Source organism: Nyctereutes procyonoides, unplaced genomic scaffold (assembly GCF_905146905.1).
Source record: "Nyctereutes procyonoides isolate TBG_1078 unplaced genomic scaffold, NYPRO_anot_genome, whole genome shotgun sequence".
Lineage (NCBI taxonomy): Eukaryota > Metazoa > Chordata > Mammalia > Carnivora > Canidae > Nyctereutes > Nyctereutes procyonoides.
The window spans coordinates 18,694,163-18,710,900 of record NW_026575042.1 but is presented as its reverse complement, the minus strand read 5'-3'; the positions used below and the strand labels follow the sequence as shown (position 1 = coordinate 18,710,900).

The 16,738-nt window shown below is 41.5% G+C and overlaps 1 protein-coding gene across 4 annotated transcripts in view; it reads left to right on the top strand.

The window, feature by feature from the left end:
• The window catches only part of RARB (retinoic acid receptor beta), a 722,113-nt gene that overhangs the window by 550,162 nt on the left and 155,213 nt on the right, over positions 1-16,738 (top strand). The gene's annotated exons all lie outside the window — the stretch shown is intronic.

The window sequence follows — 16,738 nt, the reverse complement described above, 5'->3', positions numbered from 1 at the left end:
TTGCTGTTCTTTGGATTAGCTGCTAGTTGTATATATTCCCCCCCTTGTGCGTTTCAACAGTCCCAAGTAATTAAAATATGACATCGTCCTTGCAAGGAATTTAGCCTAATTAGGGTGGCTGCTGCTCCTGAAGTTCATAAACCACCAGTTAAAGCTGCTGCTTCCAATGTTTTCCTTGCGAAGGAAAGGCAATATTTCTTAGCATTGACCCTGCTGCCACCTTTCCGAGTCACTTTGTTGCTCTAAGAAGTTGCTGTTTTGCTAGAAAACTACTGGCAATGAACACCCCTTGGGCTGAGCCATCCATTATTTCCGTATCTTGCAATTCATCCTCGAACCTGGACATCACTTAAAGGAAAGGAAATATAAGTGGAGTAGCCCAGTTTTTTGTTTCTGTTTTTTTTTTTTTTTTTTTTAATATTGACTATTTGGTTATCTGATGCTGACATGATGCCGAGGCACGCATCTGGTCAACAGTAGTGTGGCTGCAAGGCTTGAGAAATGACCAGGAGCCCCGGAAAATCCCACCTTCGGGTGGCTGTGGTGGGAGCCTGCAGGATGCATCGCTGCCCTGACAGTGATTTAGATAAATGGCTCAGCTATCTATCAAAATGTTTTTAGTACTTTATTTGACAATTCATTGGAGCATTAGCCTGAAAATGACATTTTAAATCTTTGTTTTCAGAGAGGTCAAAGTTTAACTGGAAGAAATTGAGTTTTCCTAATAACATGGTGCCTTATGTAAAGAGGGAGAAGAAAAGGGAAAGAGAGTGGACAGTGACCAGATTTAAATTGCTCTCTCTGAAACTTTGTCTTAGCAATAAAGACTCGCTTCTTGGGCCAGGAAATCAACAGGTTTGTAGCTGAAAAATCGATAACCATTTGATGCCAACAGTCTGGCTGTCTGACTTAATATTTCGTAGAGCCATAACCAGGGCAAAAAGAATATAGTTTTCAGAAAGTGTCTTCATCTTCAGCGGCTCCCCAAATGCCTTTTCTTTCCTGCTGTGCCTGTTTTCTTTCTGGAGAATTCAAAGAAACTCAGCGTTACAAAATAATTTTATAATCCCCTAACAGATCTTTCAGACCTGTCCTCTCCGTAGCAGTTAAAAGAGTGTGAACAGTTTCACTCGGGATCTCAGGGAACTGGGGCTCTGCAGAAGTTTTTCTTATAAGAGAAAGTTCTATGAAACATATTTTTAATGAAGGGGGGGGAATGCTCGGGACCCTTGGCGGAAAGCTATTAGACCTAATAGAGCCTTCACAAGTAGACATTCTCCCTTTTGTAATTAACCCTCCAAACATGCCTATTAAGTTGTAGGAGTCGGGAGAAAAGCTTTGTTTGTTCTTGAACTAGTTAAACAAGGGATTTGCCTTATCTAGGGAGAGCGAGTGGTGAATGTGTCATTCGCCTAGGGCCAGCCGATAAGCAAGAAGTGTTGATAACAGCAAAGTTCAGCTAATCAAAGAAACTTGCATTAGAAAAAGTAAATAAAGGCGTTTGACAAAGGGATTTCAGAAATTCCAGTGTCTTATTTTTGTAAGCGGGGCAATTAGAGCTTATTGTGGTCAATTTCACAAGAGTTCCACTCGCATCCCCCCCAGCTATAGGTTAAATGAATAAATTGTAAAAATTGCATATGCCCCTGCAGAGCACTTTATCCTCCATCAACCACTTTATGACAGTCAGTTTAGTTCTTCAAGAGATTCAGGTTTTTAAGCGTAAATAAAAATTCTAACAAATGTCTGCCACATGGTGTTTGGTTCGGGGTGGCATGGGTAGGTAAGGACTTTTGAAATGAAAGCATATTAGGGCTTCATTTGGATAAGTAAGAACATAAAAGCCACAACCTTTTCCATTTTACTTAATGACTGTTTTGACGAGAAGCAGATCTGTTTGCGCTCTTCACACAGAGGAAACAGTGGGCAAGGAGAAAAAAAAAATAGCACTGAATTCCTACCCAAAGTATTTTCTGCTTTGAGATTCTATTTTTGACGTGTGGTGTGTATGTGTAGTAATTAGAGTAAACCCTTTGAATGAAAAAACACATCAGAAGCGGTCTTTGAAAGGGGTTAGGATACTCTTTTTATTTTCTTTTTAAAATTTTAACGTCACATAAATGACATGCCAACCAGCTACCGGTTGGAGTAGGGCCTGCGAATGGCTTGTTATGAAAATTCGAAGTCAGGATTAGCGGGCTCTAAGGGAATGTGGTATAAATAATACGATTTAAGACTGCCCCTGGAAGGTATCATAGTCACAAAGTTTCTATTCATATGCCTCCTGGATTATCTCGGTTTTAGGGCTGCTCCAGATGTTTTCAGCATTCATTACTCAGTGGGCATAGGATAAATCCTAATATTTGTGGTCTAAATATAGTTGCATTCGGTGAAATCCTGAGTGTGACAACTTCTTGGCCCACTTCCCCGTCATCTCCATACTCGGCCCATCAAAAGAAAAAAGGAAAAAAGAATATTTTCTTTTTGAAATAGTATTTTGCCCATTTAAAGAGGATAAATCATCTGTTTTAAAAACAAACAGTGATGTGTGATCAAGGAAGGAAGAAAAGTCCCCTTCTCAAAGCCCTGGGACCTGAATTTTAAGTATTACACAGTATCCAAATCCTCTCCTAGTGAGATATAAATTGGGGTCAAAGTGGCAAAATCAAAGATACTCTCTGAAAGAGACGAAATAAAGACTGAAATAAAGACTGACAGCCACCGTATGAATTGAATGGGGTTTTGAATAAATATTTCGATGAAAAGGCTCAATTGTTTTTCTAAAGTAGGACATAATTTTCTGCTTCTCAGCCACATGACAGTGGTAACTAATACCATCAGAAAGAAAAAAGAAAAGGGACTTTTGCTTACATCTCCCGAACACAAGATAGGGTCACTTGAAAACAAGCAGAAGATTCACAAAGTTTTCCTCCCCTGTAGGAAAAAAAAAATACTAAAATTTTGTCATTACGCTGATAACTTGGTCCTTTGGGTAGGGAAGAGTTGATGAGCAACCTAGAAGGAAAGAAAAAAAAAAAAAACCCAAAGCAGAAGTTTTAAATTTTGTCACCATAGAGTGTGGATTCCAAAAAATAAGATAGGAGAAGTAGACCTCTGTCTTCTTAAACTTAGGCTATGGAATTGATCTGGAAGCTCCAGTTGGCGTTTGATTCGCCAGCCCAAATGCGAAAGCCTTTGCTTTGAAACAGGCCTTTTAAATTTATTTATTTATTTATTATTTATTTAACCAACCTTATTAGATAAATGATCGGAATGGCCATTTCTGATAACTGACCTGAAACAGAAGTTTTGTTCTTATTTCTGGAAGCCTGGCTTTGACCATATATAACCAGTCAGTACTGTCGTGAACTTTAAAACATAAAAGTAAAGACGTTCTTCTGGATATCAGATGCTTGTAATTTTATCTTTAACATGTTAAGTCTCTGAGATGAAAAGGGAAGAAAATCATACATTTTCTCCTTTGTACATTCTTCTACCAGCATCAATAAACTATCTCTGAACGGAATACATGAGAAATGATTAAGATTGTAAATTCTGCTCTCAAGGAATTTGTAATCTTTAAAATCAGATTTTTTTGTTTCTTTTCTTTTCTTTTCTTTTTTTTTTTTTTTACAAAAGGCTAGGAATTTTTAAATGAGAAAGTTACTCTCTAGGAGGAAAATAGAGATGTGAAACTGAGATGCAAAATACAGAACTCTCTTCAGGTCACACAGGACTTATTAAACAATAAATGCAGTATTCATATTAGAACATCTTAAAAAGAATCTTCTATAGAGTTTGAGTTACATGTAAGTGCCAATAAATTTATCTTTAAATGACATTTTTATATTTTAAATGTTCTACTATAGATTCAGTTAACTGTCAATTAAATACATTCTTTTGGAAATGGGAGCTTTTGATGAAGGTTAATCAGAAAAATCTTGGCTAAAAACCTTTCCAAAAGATATTAATGTAGAATTTTGCCTTTCAAATTATAGGGTAGTTAGGGCAATCGTACATCTCTGGTTTTCTAGAATAACCCACTTCCAGATATACTGCCACAATTCCCACATAAATCATGGAAATACGCCAGATATTTCAATATTACGACATTTCTGAGGCTGCCCCTTGAACCCAGGAGTGGCACAGAAAGTCTTTGTTTGGATTCTATGGTCAGTATAGCTAGAGCGCTCGCAGTTTAATTTTTCCATTATGACTGAACACTGCCTTGTGCTTCTGGGTCATTCTTCTGAACACGAATTCCTTTTGTGGCAAACTGTAGATCTGTAAATAGCACCCCTTGCAAAATGGATTTAACTATTATGGCTGTGGTTCTGATTCCAGCACATGTGTGTATTGGGAGTGGGGGAGGGGTCGACTTATTAAATGGAATCACTAGGAACAAATCTGTATCAGTTCTCGGCCAGCTTCTTTTAAAAAGTTGAAATGGGTGGTGATGGGGAGAGGAGAGCTGAGTTAACTCAGGTTCCAGATTTATCAGCATCCTGTCTGTAAGTGGCTTGGCCTAAGTACCTCTTGTTAAATAGGAGATGAGATAACCTTCCCCATCTGTAAGATCTAATAACACAACCTCATCAGTCAATATGTTGCCCTGAATTCTTTTTTCCTTTCTGGCTTCCTTACCTCATTGTTAAGAAGTTATGATTCCCGCCTCACCCCACACCCCTAAACCCCTTTAAATGAATAATAAAAAAAAAAAAGTTGCCCAAGTTCTCTCCACCTGGGAAGTAGTAAGGGTGAGTCTGCAGGTATCATTTATCTTGAGCTTTATTATTTATCTTGAGCTTTCAGAGCTTCTTAGATGAGAATTCAAACAGGCAATGGAACTGCTGACTTGCTTTTTCTTTGGACTTGCAGGGTGGGGAGCTGAAAGGGGGCCATTCAGTAAGATAAGACTCTTGGTCCCCTGTATGATAAGGCGAGGATAACAGGAACTGACGTCAGCCAGGCGACCCAGGCTGGCCAAGCATTTCCTCTAGTCAGGGCCCATGGATTCCAGGAGTCTCCAGGCCTCCCCCCCACTGCTGCTGAACTGAACCAGCTGGGGGTGGGGGTTGGGGGGGGCATGAAGAAAGCTACTTTCCACAGGAGTGATGGTGGGTGACCATGTCCCTCATTCCCCAAAGGAGATTCCTCTAAATAGAACAAAGAGTCACTGGGGTGGAAGGGAGTGATTTCTCTAAAAGCAGATTCTGAGAATATAATTGCAATTTTATGTTGTCCTAGAATAGGTATTTGTTTTCCAGCTGTCCACAGTTTTCCTCTGGTGTCTTGAGCCGGTCTATCCAGCAGTCACCAAATCCCATCACCCCTGAGCCCCGCCAACTCTGTACAACAAAATGGGAGGGAATTCACCTTGTCAGTCAATCCCTGGGACTCCTATTTACTTTCCTAAGTACCAAGTTCCCACCCCCATCCGCATCATATGACAGCGCTGCTAAAACCATTTCATCTGCCACCAGCCCTGACAGCGTCCAGCAGTTTTTGCTCTCCTTTCTCCCGTCTTTTCTCTTAAACACAGATTATTTTTGCCTTCGCGAGTATCTGTGATTTGAGGTCCGGAGGGGAATCTCGAATGAAAGAGCCTATTTTTTTTCCAAGTTCACAGGTTCTCCAGACTCTACTCTTTTCTCAAAGATTGCTCTGTTGTTGTTTTCAAGTTTGAGTGTGGAATAAAGGGTGACTCTCCTGATTTGACCCAGATATGGTGAAATGTTTTTTTTGTTGTTGTTGTTGTTATTATTGACCAATTACTGTTTGCCACAGATTGCATTTGACCACATCAGGAAAAACCAAATTGCTGATACCAAAATACTCTCTGGTAGAAGTAATGCAGATGAGACCATAAGACGAGTATGTCTGTTAACTGGTAGAAAATTTGGATCAGACATTTATCTCGGTTTTTCTCTAATTTCCAGAGCAAATGAAGACCTCACCTAATAAATGCCTCTTCTCAGAAATATTAAAGCTTTCGGGGCTACAGTACCTATGTCTTGTTATCAAAGTCCGTAATTATAAAAAGGCTGATGATCTGAAGGCTGTTTCAGCTTCAAAAGATTTTTTAGGGTCTGGTCTATTGGAAAGCTTGGGGGTATAATTAAGTAAAATGGAAATGGAGGCAAGCGAAATTTAGTTCCTGATGTTTTAATTTAGCTCAGTCCTGCCATGTGTTATTGAAGAGAATTCTTAAAGGCAAACATAATTATTTCATTATGGTCCTCAGAATGCTTTCATTGGCTTTAATGACAAGAAGCTGTATAAAAAGGCATACATTTTAATTAGTCCTTCTTATATTTACATCAGATAAATAACAAATAATTGATGAAAAACAAGTCTTTGGAATGGATGATTTCACATAGTGCGCTGGTTACAGTTTAATGATGAAACATTTCTCTGTTGCTTTGCATTTTAATTATCCAGACATTACAGTAGTGGTGCCATGGAGTTAAAATACTGTTGTTGCCATTTTATTACAAAAAAATCACAATTAATGCCTATGAATCAGAAGCGGAAAAAGGTAGCTAGAAGCGCATCTTAGAGGAAGTAAATTGCCAGTCCCATTAATTTTACTACGTTTGTTAGCACTCAACTTTGATCACTTTTTATCTTTTATGCTTTATCCTTTTGGGTTAAGACTGTCAGGGGTTTCACATGCGTTTTTATGGCCACATCTTCTCTTAAATACCTTTCTTTCTCTCTTGCCGCCTGTTTGGAAGACTTGCCTGAAAGGTACTTTGCCAAATGAGTGCTGGAAATTCAGAGCCTTTTTCCATGTTGCAGGCTGCCTTACCTTTGATTTTATATGAAAACCCATTTCACATGATTCATCCGTTTTGGTGTACAGAACACTAATTGTTATTATTGATTTTAAATTCCGTGACCATTACAAGTAACCCAGATGACTGGCAGATAAAGGGTAATAATCCATGGAGTTCTGGAACTGTTTCATGTTTGTCTGGAGTACTTTATGTGATCAATATTAACTGCCCCATTGAAACTAACTGCTGTATCAAATAACAGTCAATCAAATGAATGTGCTTAGAGATTATTTATTGAAAGCTTTAATTGTTCACTGGGGCCCTGCTTATCAGAGGGAACAATAGGAATTAGAGATAGGATGAACAGGTTTGGATTTGCAAAGAAAGTTGGAGGATGCAGTAGAACAGGGCCTCTCTCTGCTACTTGGGCAAGTTTCCAGAAACCCGTGTTGGGCTTACAGTGGACAGAAGTTGCCTATATTCTGACAAAGGTTATCCTATTACCTGTCCCTCTAGAGCTCTCTGGCAAAGAATGATTTTCTTGCCCCCAGACCAGGGGCTGTGAGAAGTTGCCATTCTCTCAGAGTTTTACCACTTCTCCTCTGTGTGCCCACTCGTGTCGACTGCCCTCCCATGCATCTCTCCACCCGTGTGCCCTGCCACTGGCCTGCTGGTCTGAGATGTTGGGAATAGCCTGACTTGACACAGGATTAATTTCTGCAGCTGTGAAATGGGAATAATAATGTCTACATTGCATGATTTGCAGAAAGATCAGAGATCCTGTAAAGGAGGATTCTGTTCTCGCCCAGAAAGCATATAGAAGCCAGCGTGACACCTGTGGCTCATGTGTCTTTGCTAATAGCAAACATGCTGTTTCAGTTGGTATCTCTTGTCCCCAGTGAAATGGTTCCTCTGTCTGTGGCTCATCAACTAGGTGACAGTTCTTCCCACTGGTTGCTGTTTGGGTAGCCCTGGCCCTGATTCAGTGGCATCCATTGAACCAAACCCCCAGATTTAGAACAAATGATTGTTTTTTTACATGTGAGCACTGTTACAATGCAACTTCACCCAAAGGTGCATCAGGGGTGTAGTCCATTTTATTGCTCAGCGATGGATTAGATCTTGCATTGTTACTCAGCAAACACCTCTTGGGTCGGCCATGTTCCAGGCACTCCGTTCTGTTCTGTTCTATGGGCAAACACCAAGATGATTCCTACCCGGTCCTGGCTCTCTCTGGACTCGTAAAGTGTGGGAGAAATTGTGTACACAAGTCACCGTGACACAGCCCCCTTATAACACAGACACAAGTATCTCCTCGGGACTTGGCACATGACTTTGATTATGGAAAGAACTCAAAACTACTGTGACTGCAGCTGGTGCATCAGGTGAGGGATCAGGTGGGTGAAACATTTTTGTCACAGGAGCAAGCAGAGGTTTTCCTGTGTGTAGGCCTCATAGGTAATTTCTAAATGTGGCATACGTAGCAGTGTTTAAAATTCGCTTGAGCAGTGGAGTAAGTGTATACCTTCTGAACTTGCTTCATGAAGACTCTTGTGTGGATATTTTTAGAGTGTTTGTTAAATAATGTTCTTTGGGGGTACGTCTCATTAGCTTAGCTTTCTTTAAATTTTTTTTTAATTTTTTAAATATTTTATTTATTTATTCATGAGAGACACAGGCAGAGGGAGAAGCAGGCTCCATGCAGGGAGCCTGACGTGGGACACAATCCCGGGTCTCCAGGATCACACCCCCGGCTGAAGGCGGTGCTAAATCGCTGGGCCACTGGGGCTGCCCTTAGCTTAGCTTTTTAACAAATCACCTCCTTCTCTACGATTGTTTCTATGACTTCTTGCTATGTAACCATCCGCTCCCCCAAGTTAGTGGCCTAACAATTTACGATCTCATTAGTCTGTGGATGGACTGGGCTCAGCTGGGCAGGTCTTCTGCTCCACATGATGTCAGCTGAGGCTGCACGGCGGCAGGTCCCGGAAGGCTCACTCCCATGGCTGGCAGTCGATGATGTTGCTCTTTGGCAGAGAGCTCAGCTGGGGCTGTCAACTGGAGTAGCTGCATGAGACCGGCGCTTCTCACAGCATGGCAGCAGTATTCTGAGAGGCAAGGAGGAAACGGAAGCTCCCAGTCCTCCAAGGGGCTGGATGCAGCTGGCACAAGTCACTTGCACAGTATTCTGCTGGGTAAGGTGCCCCGGGGCCAGCCCAGATCCCCCAAAAATCCGCCTCTGAATGCAGATTGACAAAGAAAGTGCATACATCCTTAGTCCACCCTAACAACCGTCTTCTCGAAGAGGCACACCTTCTCTAGGAAAGGAATGATTGGGATCCCTGGGTGGCACAGCGGTTTGGCGCCTGCCTTTGGCCCAGGGCGCGATCCTGGAGACCCGGGATCGAGTCCCACGTCGGGCTCCCTGCATGGAGCCTGCTTCTCCCCCTGCCTATGTCTCTGCGCCTCTCTCTCGCTCTCTCTCTGTGTGACTATCATAAATAAATAAAAATTAAAAAAAAAAAAGGAAAGGAATGATTGTCTTCTGACAGTAGAGGCTAAATTGAAGCAGTATGGTGGGCTGTGGTTTGTTGTTGTTTGGCTGGTTATGTAGTTCACAAAATTCTACTCTCACGACTCTGGGAACGTTGCCATCAGTTGATCCTCGCAAACAATCCCATGTGGAAGGTGCAGTTCTCCTCATTGTATAGGGGAGGCAGTTGTCACTCAGACAAGGAGAGGAGTGTGGCCGAAGGCACAGGGATAGGGAGTTGCACTGTCAACCCCGGGAAGGTCTTGCCTCCATCCTCCGTGTGGAGGTCCTCACTTCCAGTTTAAATCTCATCTCTGTCAGCTGCATGAAGAATTCCTGGAAAAATTTCTTAGGCCCTCATCATGTGGAGAAAAGACCATGGTGTGTTTTGGTTTGGGGGGAAATGTGAAAAAGAAGTCAAGGAACTGTAACTCACCTAGGTCCCTCTGACATTATTCCTCCAACAGAAGCCACAGGCTTTTATGTTGTGGAAGAAAGTGTGAGGCCACTTTCTCCTCTTTTGTCCTGTTTTCCATCCTGTTTGTGGCTCAAGTCCGCATGGTTCTTATCCCTCCACAGCTCGTAGGCATTGGGGCAGGATGAGTCTTGTATTTATGGAGGAGTCACAGGAAGGTGAGAGATGAGGAGTAAGGTTTCTTGTGTTATTCCGGTTCATTGGTTACCCTCCTGTAGGGATGGCTACTGGCAATCCTAGTGGTGATACCTCCGCCTGAAGCATCACCGTTGTACACTTCCATCACTTGAAAGGAAGGGGTGGGCAAGAAAGCTTCCTAGGAGATGATGCAGTTACATCGCCATTTTGGGATTTGCCATCTGTCTTAAGGATGTTTTTTCTTAAAGATTTTATTTATTCATGAGAGACACAGAAAAAGAGGCAGAGACATAGGCAGAGAGAGGAGCAGGCTCCCTGTGGGGAATCTGATGTGAGCTCCATCCCAGAACCCTGGGATCACAACCTGAGCCAAAGGCAGACACTCAACCACTGAGCCACCAGGTGCCCCAAGTATGTGTTTTCTTTTTCTTTTTCTTTTTTTTTTAAGATTTTATTTATTCATGAGAGAGAGACACACACACACAGAGAAAGAGAGAGAGACACGCAGGCAGAGGGAGAAGCAGGCTCCATGCAGGAAGCCCAACGCGGGACTTGATCCCGGGACTCCAGGATCACACCCTGGGCTGAAGGCAGGTGCCAAACCACTGAGCCACCACCCAGGGTTCCCCTAAGTATGTGTTTTCTGTAGAGGGTCCCAAACCTCACAAAACTATTACTGCTTAATGACATTTACATAAATAATTATTATTAGCCTTTCCCATAATGCTCTTATTTCAGTGATTTCAGGTACATTTGAAATGCATTATAGTGCTCTGTGTTTTGGATTTTTATATGCCATGTTCTACCTGGGGTTTTGTTTGTTCAGTTGTTTGGAAACTATTGTTGAATTATTTATGTTGAGGAAATAGAGACAGACGGATGCAATGAGGTGACTTACTAGAGATCATAGTAGGTTCTTGGGGATCCCTGAGTGACTCAGTGGTTCAGTGCCTGCCTTCGGCCCAGGGTGTGATCCTGGAGTTCCAGGATCAAGTCCCACATCGGGCTCCCTGCATGGAACCTGCTTCTCCCTCTGCCTGTGTCTCTGCCTCTGTCTCTCTCTGTGTCTCTCATGAATAAATAAAAGCTTAAAAAAAAGAGAGAGATCAAGGGATCATATAGTAGGTTCTGAATGGAAGTGGATCTAAATCTGGAAATGCTGCCCTGTGTTATAGGGATACAGCGCTGTCCTGTGCCCCTGTGCTCATGTGTGATGCAGTGGAGCTGGACATTCTTTATGCACTGCCTCTGCTGTGGGAGCTAGAGCTCTAGATTCCCTCATTTTTCCATCTGTAAAATGGATCCAGGCTACTTACCCTGAAAGCTTACCATAGACTTAAATAAAAATGTATATAAAGACCCTGTAGTACTCAGTAAATAGATGTTCCCCCCATATTTTATTCAGAAAGTATTTTTGAAATATTTTCAGAAAAGCTGAAAAATTTTACAGGGAACACCTAGCTACTCTTGTGTGTCTACCCGTTTCTCCTTTTTTGTGCTTGTGTTTTTTTCTGTTTTGTATTATCAGTTGTGTTCCCTTTCTAACCTGGCACATTTTTGAGGTCAGGTATTGTGTCTTTCTGTTTTCCAGTCCTAGCTTAACACTTAGTACCTGGTCAGTACTGAATGAATTATGGTTAAGTCAATAGATATGTTCAAGCACACCACCACTTGGTATACTAGTTATCGGTGCTGTCCAATAGAATTTCCTACAGCGATAGAAATGATCTATAATTCTGCATTGTTCAATATAGTAGCTGCTCGCCCTGTGTGGCACTGGAAATGTGGCTAATATGTCTGAGGAACTGAATTTTTTATTTCATTTTAATCTATTAAGGTTTCAGTAGTTGCATGTGGCTGGTGACTATTGTATTGAACAGTGCAGCTCTCCATACTCTTAATACTTTCCCAGTATTTGTTCCTTCTCAATTTTCCTTTAGCCCTTCTTCTTTCCTATTGCTATTAAGGAGCTCTAATTATCTCTTTATGTAGATGGTGAATAGATTGGGGGAGTGGAATGTAAACAGAATATTAGGGTGGTGATTTGGGTCATTGTTTAACTTGTTTTCCTTCTGGGTGGAACTAGTTTTCCTAGGGCCTGGCAAATGCAGAGCAGCACTTATTGACTAACTATAGAGCTAAACCAAGATTTTCCCAGAATCCCGGTGCTCTGGACTTCAATTATATTCCTTGTAGCAATCATATCTCAGGTAGCATCAAATTCTATTCCTGTGCTCTGTGCCCTCTTGGCTTTCAAATGAACACACAGTGTCTTCCAACATTTTCAAGCTATGTTCAACTCATTTGAAAATCTTCAACTTCAGGGAGGCAGAGATGAACAGGTTACACTCTAGGGAAGGCTCACTGTGTGTTCTAGAGAATGCCATGCTGTCTCTCCCACAGGCACCTTCTCCTGCTCACGTAGGCATACTCTGCTTCCTAACCCAGTGCCCGGCACACAGTAGGTGCTCAGGAAATATGCTGTGAAGAGTTCAGTAGTAACAAACATAAAATTCAGAACATCTCAAGTGGTCTTTGATTTATGTGTATATTTTGGGGTCTCTTAGAAGACCCGAAGTAAACTTGCAGAGAGCTGTCAAAACTTGGGAAGTACAAGTTGGCTGTTAAGATGAGCCTTTGTCCATGTGTTAGCTGAAAAGCTGGCCTGAACGGGCATGGGATGTTTTCTTGGACTTCTGGCACTTGTTTTCAGATCCTGGGAATGGATTTTCTGTTACCCAGGACATGGTCATTCCTCTCCTCCCCTTTTTTTATTGTCTATCCTAGGAAATGATGTCAAGAAGGTAAAGAGAAATAAGACCAAATCAAAAATCAAGAGAAAATTTGAGCAAGGTCTATTCCATCCACCTGGGCCCCAAATGACTTCAAGCTGTGATTGATTTTCATGAGACTGCAAAACTACCATCATCGTAATTATTTATTAAGTGTATATTATCTCTGCCAAGTGCACAAAATGAATTATGTCACCTGGGGAGGGCCCTGTTACTGCTCTTTTGTTTCTTACAGATGAGAGTTCCCAGGCACAGGCCGGTTCTGGGACCCAATTCAGGTCTCCCAAGTAGGAGCAAACAGTTGGAAGCTCCCATCCTAGCTTTGCATAATGTGGGTTGCCTTCCCTCTGCCAACTATGCAAAGTAAACTCCTATTTGCTTTGTGGGGAGGGGGAATAAGAAAGTTGGAAGTCTCAGAACCCACAGAATAATAGGAGGGTTTCCAAGTGAAAGCTGGAAACAATACATTTTTAACAAAATGGGCAGTTACTCTAATTGCTGTGCCCCTACTGTTCAATTCCTTTTTATGTCCTAATTCATTAAATTATGTGCACACACAGGCTTATTATTTACAGATGTATGCACTTTTAACTGGCTCATATGAAACAGATGTTTCACGAAAGGTAACGGAGAGCAAGTGTTCTAAACCCTCCTCTAGTGGGTATCAAGTGAGTATTATAGCCCATTATCTGCAGGTCTTTTGCTATTATTTTGAACCACAATGTCCAGTGTGGAGAGAAGAATTCAATCTGTCCCCTGGAGGAACAAATAAAAATACAACGACCCTATAAGCAGACATCTGCATCTCAAAATAAAAGAGGGTGTGTGCAGGTGAGAGGCAGGTGGTGTTCACATGTGGGCTCAGGTGGATATGAATGAGTTTTATAAGCAGTTTGAGAAAAAAAAGGACCCACTGCATTACAGTCAACTTTTGAAAAAAAAAATTAATAGCCTTATTCTATGATATTTTAGTCATTACTGTCCTGGAATTTATAGCTGAGCAATTATCCTACTCCTTTTCATGCAGAATTTCTTAATAATTTTTTTAGATGGAATTATTCCGTTGCTCTTGTACCTGATAGGGATGCATGCAAAGCGCACAGTACATGAGATGTCAAGTTCTTGTCTAAAGAATCTCAAAGAGTTGAAGTGAGCCCTTTCTGCAGGTTCTTTATGACTCTGCCAAAATTATCTTTAATTAATAATTATAGAGTTAATTAACTTATTGCTATGTAACAGACCAACTCGATACTTAAGTGGCTTAAAACACAATTGATTAACTTTCAAGGTTCTGTCTCACTTGGGCTCTTTCGCATGGCTGCAATTTGGAAGTGACCGGGGCTGGACTCATCTCTGGGTTTGAGCTGGCTGGATGTTCAAGAAGGCTTGTCAATGTGTCCAGCTCCCCAGTTGAGATTGCTGGAATGGGTAGAAACCCCCATAAGCATCTTTCTCTCCCTGTGGCCTCCTCCCATGATGTGGTCTTCCTTATGGCATGGTGGTCACAGGGCTCTGTATATGGCTTCCCCTAGAATAAGCATTCCTGGAAACCCAGATGGAAGCTGCGAGGCTTCTTATGATCTAGCCTCGTGTGTCACACAGCATTACTCTTGCCACATTCTGTCGGTTGGACAGAAATCACAGTAGCAGCTCAGATTCAAGAGGAAGGGCCTTATACATTGGCGTGGATTCCTGGAGGTGTGGTTCATTGAGCAGGCCATATGTGGAGGCGGCTTACCATACAAATAGCTGTAAAAATAAATGTATACCTCTTTGTCAATGCAAGGCAACACGGCCTAATTGAAAATAAGCATGACCAGTTCACATCGCAGTGGACTGGGTGGCATATGTCAGCGGACAGTCATTTCAAGTACCTCCTCAGAATATCGGGGAGCAATGATAGTCACCCCTGAGAGTTCACAGTGAGATTTATTGCTTATGATTTGTCCGGTCTCTAAACAAAACAAAAAAAAATTGGAGCAAAAAGATGGCTGAAAAATATGTCATTTTGCACATTGAAAAAGCTGGAAACCATCACAACTGAAATATAAAATGGGACATGAAATATTAAGTGGTATATTAGGTCTATTGCATATATGACCATGAGAGTGCATTTTATTTTGTCTTATGGAGCTCTAAAAAAAAAATCCATGTAATGGATTAAAGGTATTAAAACTCCCATATTCTGCTTGGCTCTGGGCCAGGGAACAAGGCACGATAAATAATCCCAATAGACAGAATATGTAGGAAGGAATTTTAAATTGTATTTATGATAGACATATTGACCTCCCTAACTAATAAAAATGTGTACATGAGGTTAGTTTTGAAGGAAATGTGCAGACCTTACACATTTATAGTGCATATAAATACTATATGCACTATAGTGTTAGCATCCTTAAAATACTTCCCACATCTCTGTGACATATGGCTGTCATACTCTATCTTTACCCTGGAAGCAAAGAAAAGCATGGATTTTATAGTAACAAGTACAGTTACTATAAGAAGGGATAGTTTTAATTTCCTTTATCTTAAAGCAGGGGTCAGGAAACTAAGCCAAATCTGGCTTGTAGTATGTTTTTATAAATAATGTTTTATTGGAACATGCCACGCCTGTTCATTTATGTCTTGTCTAGCGCTGCTTTCTTCCTACAGTGGCAGAGTTGAATCGCTGTGACAGAGACCATATGGTCCTCAAGACTAGTATTTACTACCTGGCCCTCCACAGAAAAAGTTTGCTGACCTTGTCCTAAAACATTAACAAATTAATAAGAGGCCTCGGAATATAAACGAGTGCTTTGTTTCTCATTTATAATAACCCCCTACGTGGATTCAGGAAGCCCATTCTAGATCGAGCCATTCCCTGTGTGACCTTCACGAAGTCTTGTAGCTTCTCTGGGCCTCAGTTTCCTCCTGTGAATAATGGAGATTAACACACAGATAATGATAATAAAGCCTGCTCTTTTTCATGCTCTTGTCATAAGCGAGCACACGGGGGGTAACGTGAGAGCAAACACATCATGAGTCCTCCGATGCCACGTAGTGGGTGCTATTGGCACATTCCCCTGAACTGGCCACAACAATCATCATTGGTTTGATACTGCATATGAAAATTTTTTTTTCAGATTGTGTTTATTTATTCATGAGAGGCACACAGAGAAAGGCAGGGACATAGAGGGAGAAGCAAGCTCCCCGTGGGGATCCCCATGCAAGACTCAATCCCAGGACCCCAGGATTACACCCTGAGCCACCCAGGTGTCCTGCATATGAGAATTTTTGCACAGATTTTCTTCTTTCACTCGCTCGGTTTTTCAACTGTGAATTGAGCCCCTCCTGGGTGCCAGGCACTTTCTTAAGCACCAAGCAGTACGTAAGGAGATATTCAAGGAAGCTGTCTCTGAGGGTGCTGTGCTTACAAAGAAGGGATGAGCCAGGAGAACCCATGAAGAGAGGATTGTAGTAGCATGTTGGCTTAATGCCCAAGTGGCTAGGAAGAAAGGGAGTTGGGAGAGATCATAAGGAGGTAGAGCTGACACATACTGCTTTCCTGGTATAAGCTTGTAAAGAATCTCTTCTGTGAGGAAGGACAGCTATTTGGGCAAGGAAAATGGGAAAATGGAAGTGAAGGTCAGCAAATCAAGACATGAAAGCGTAGTGTAGAAGAAAGATGGGAAGGTAGGGGACTTTGGCTGATGCAGTCAGTAGAGCGTGATTCTTGATCTCCAGGGTTGTGAGTTCTAGCCCCATGTCGGGTGTAGAGATTATTTATAGATAAAACCTAGAAAGAAAAGAAAAGAAAAGAAAAGAAAAGAGGAGAAAGAAAGAAAGAAAGAAAGAAAGAAAGAAAGAAAGAAAGAAAGAACGAACGAACATTGAGATTCATCAACACAAGTGTATTCTTGATACCTTAGTGATGTTAACTGTACCATACTATGTGACAGGCATTGTGCTTGTCATTGTGTCACTTTACAATGATTTATAATTTAATGATCACGATGACCCAATGAGGAGTACACTCTCATTG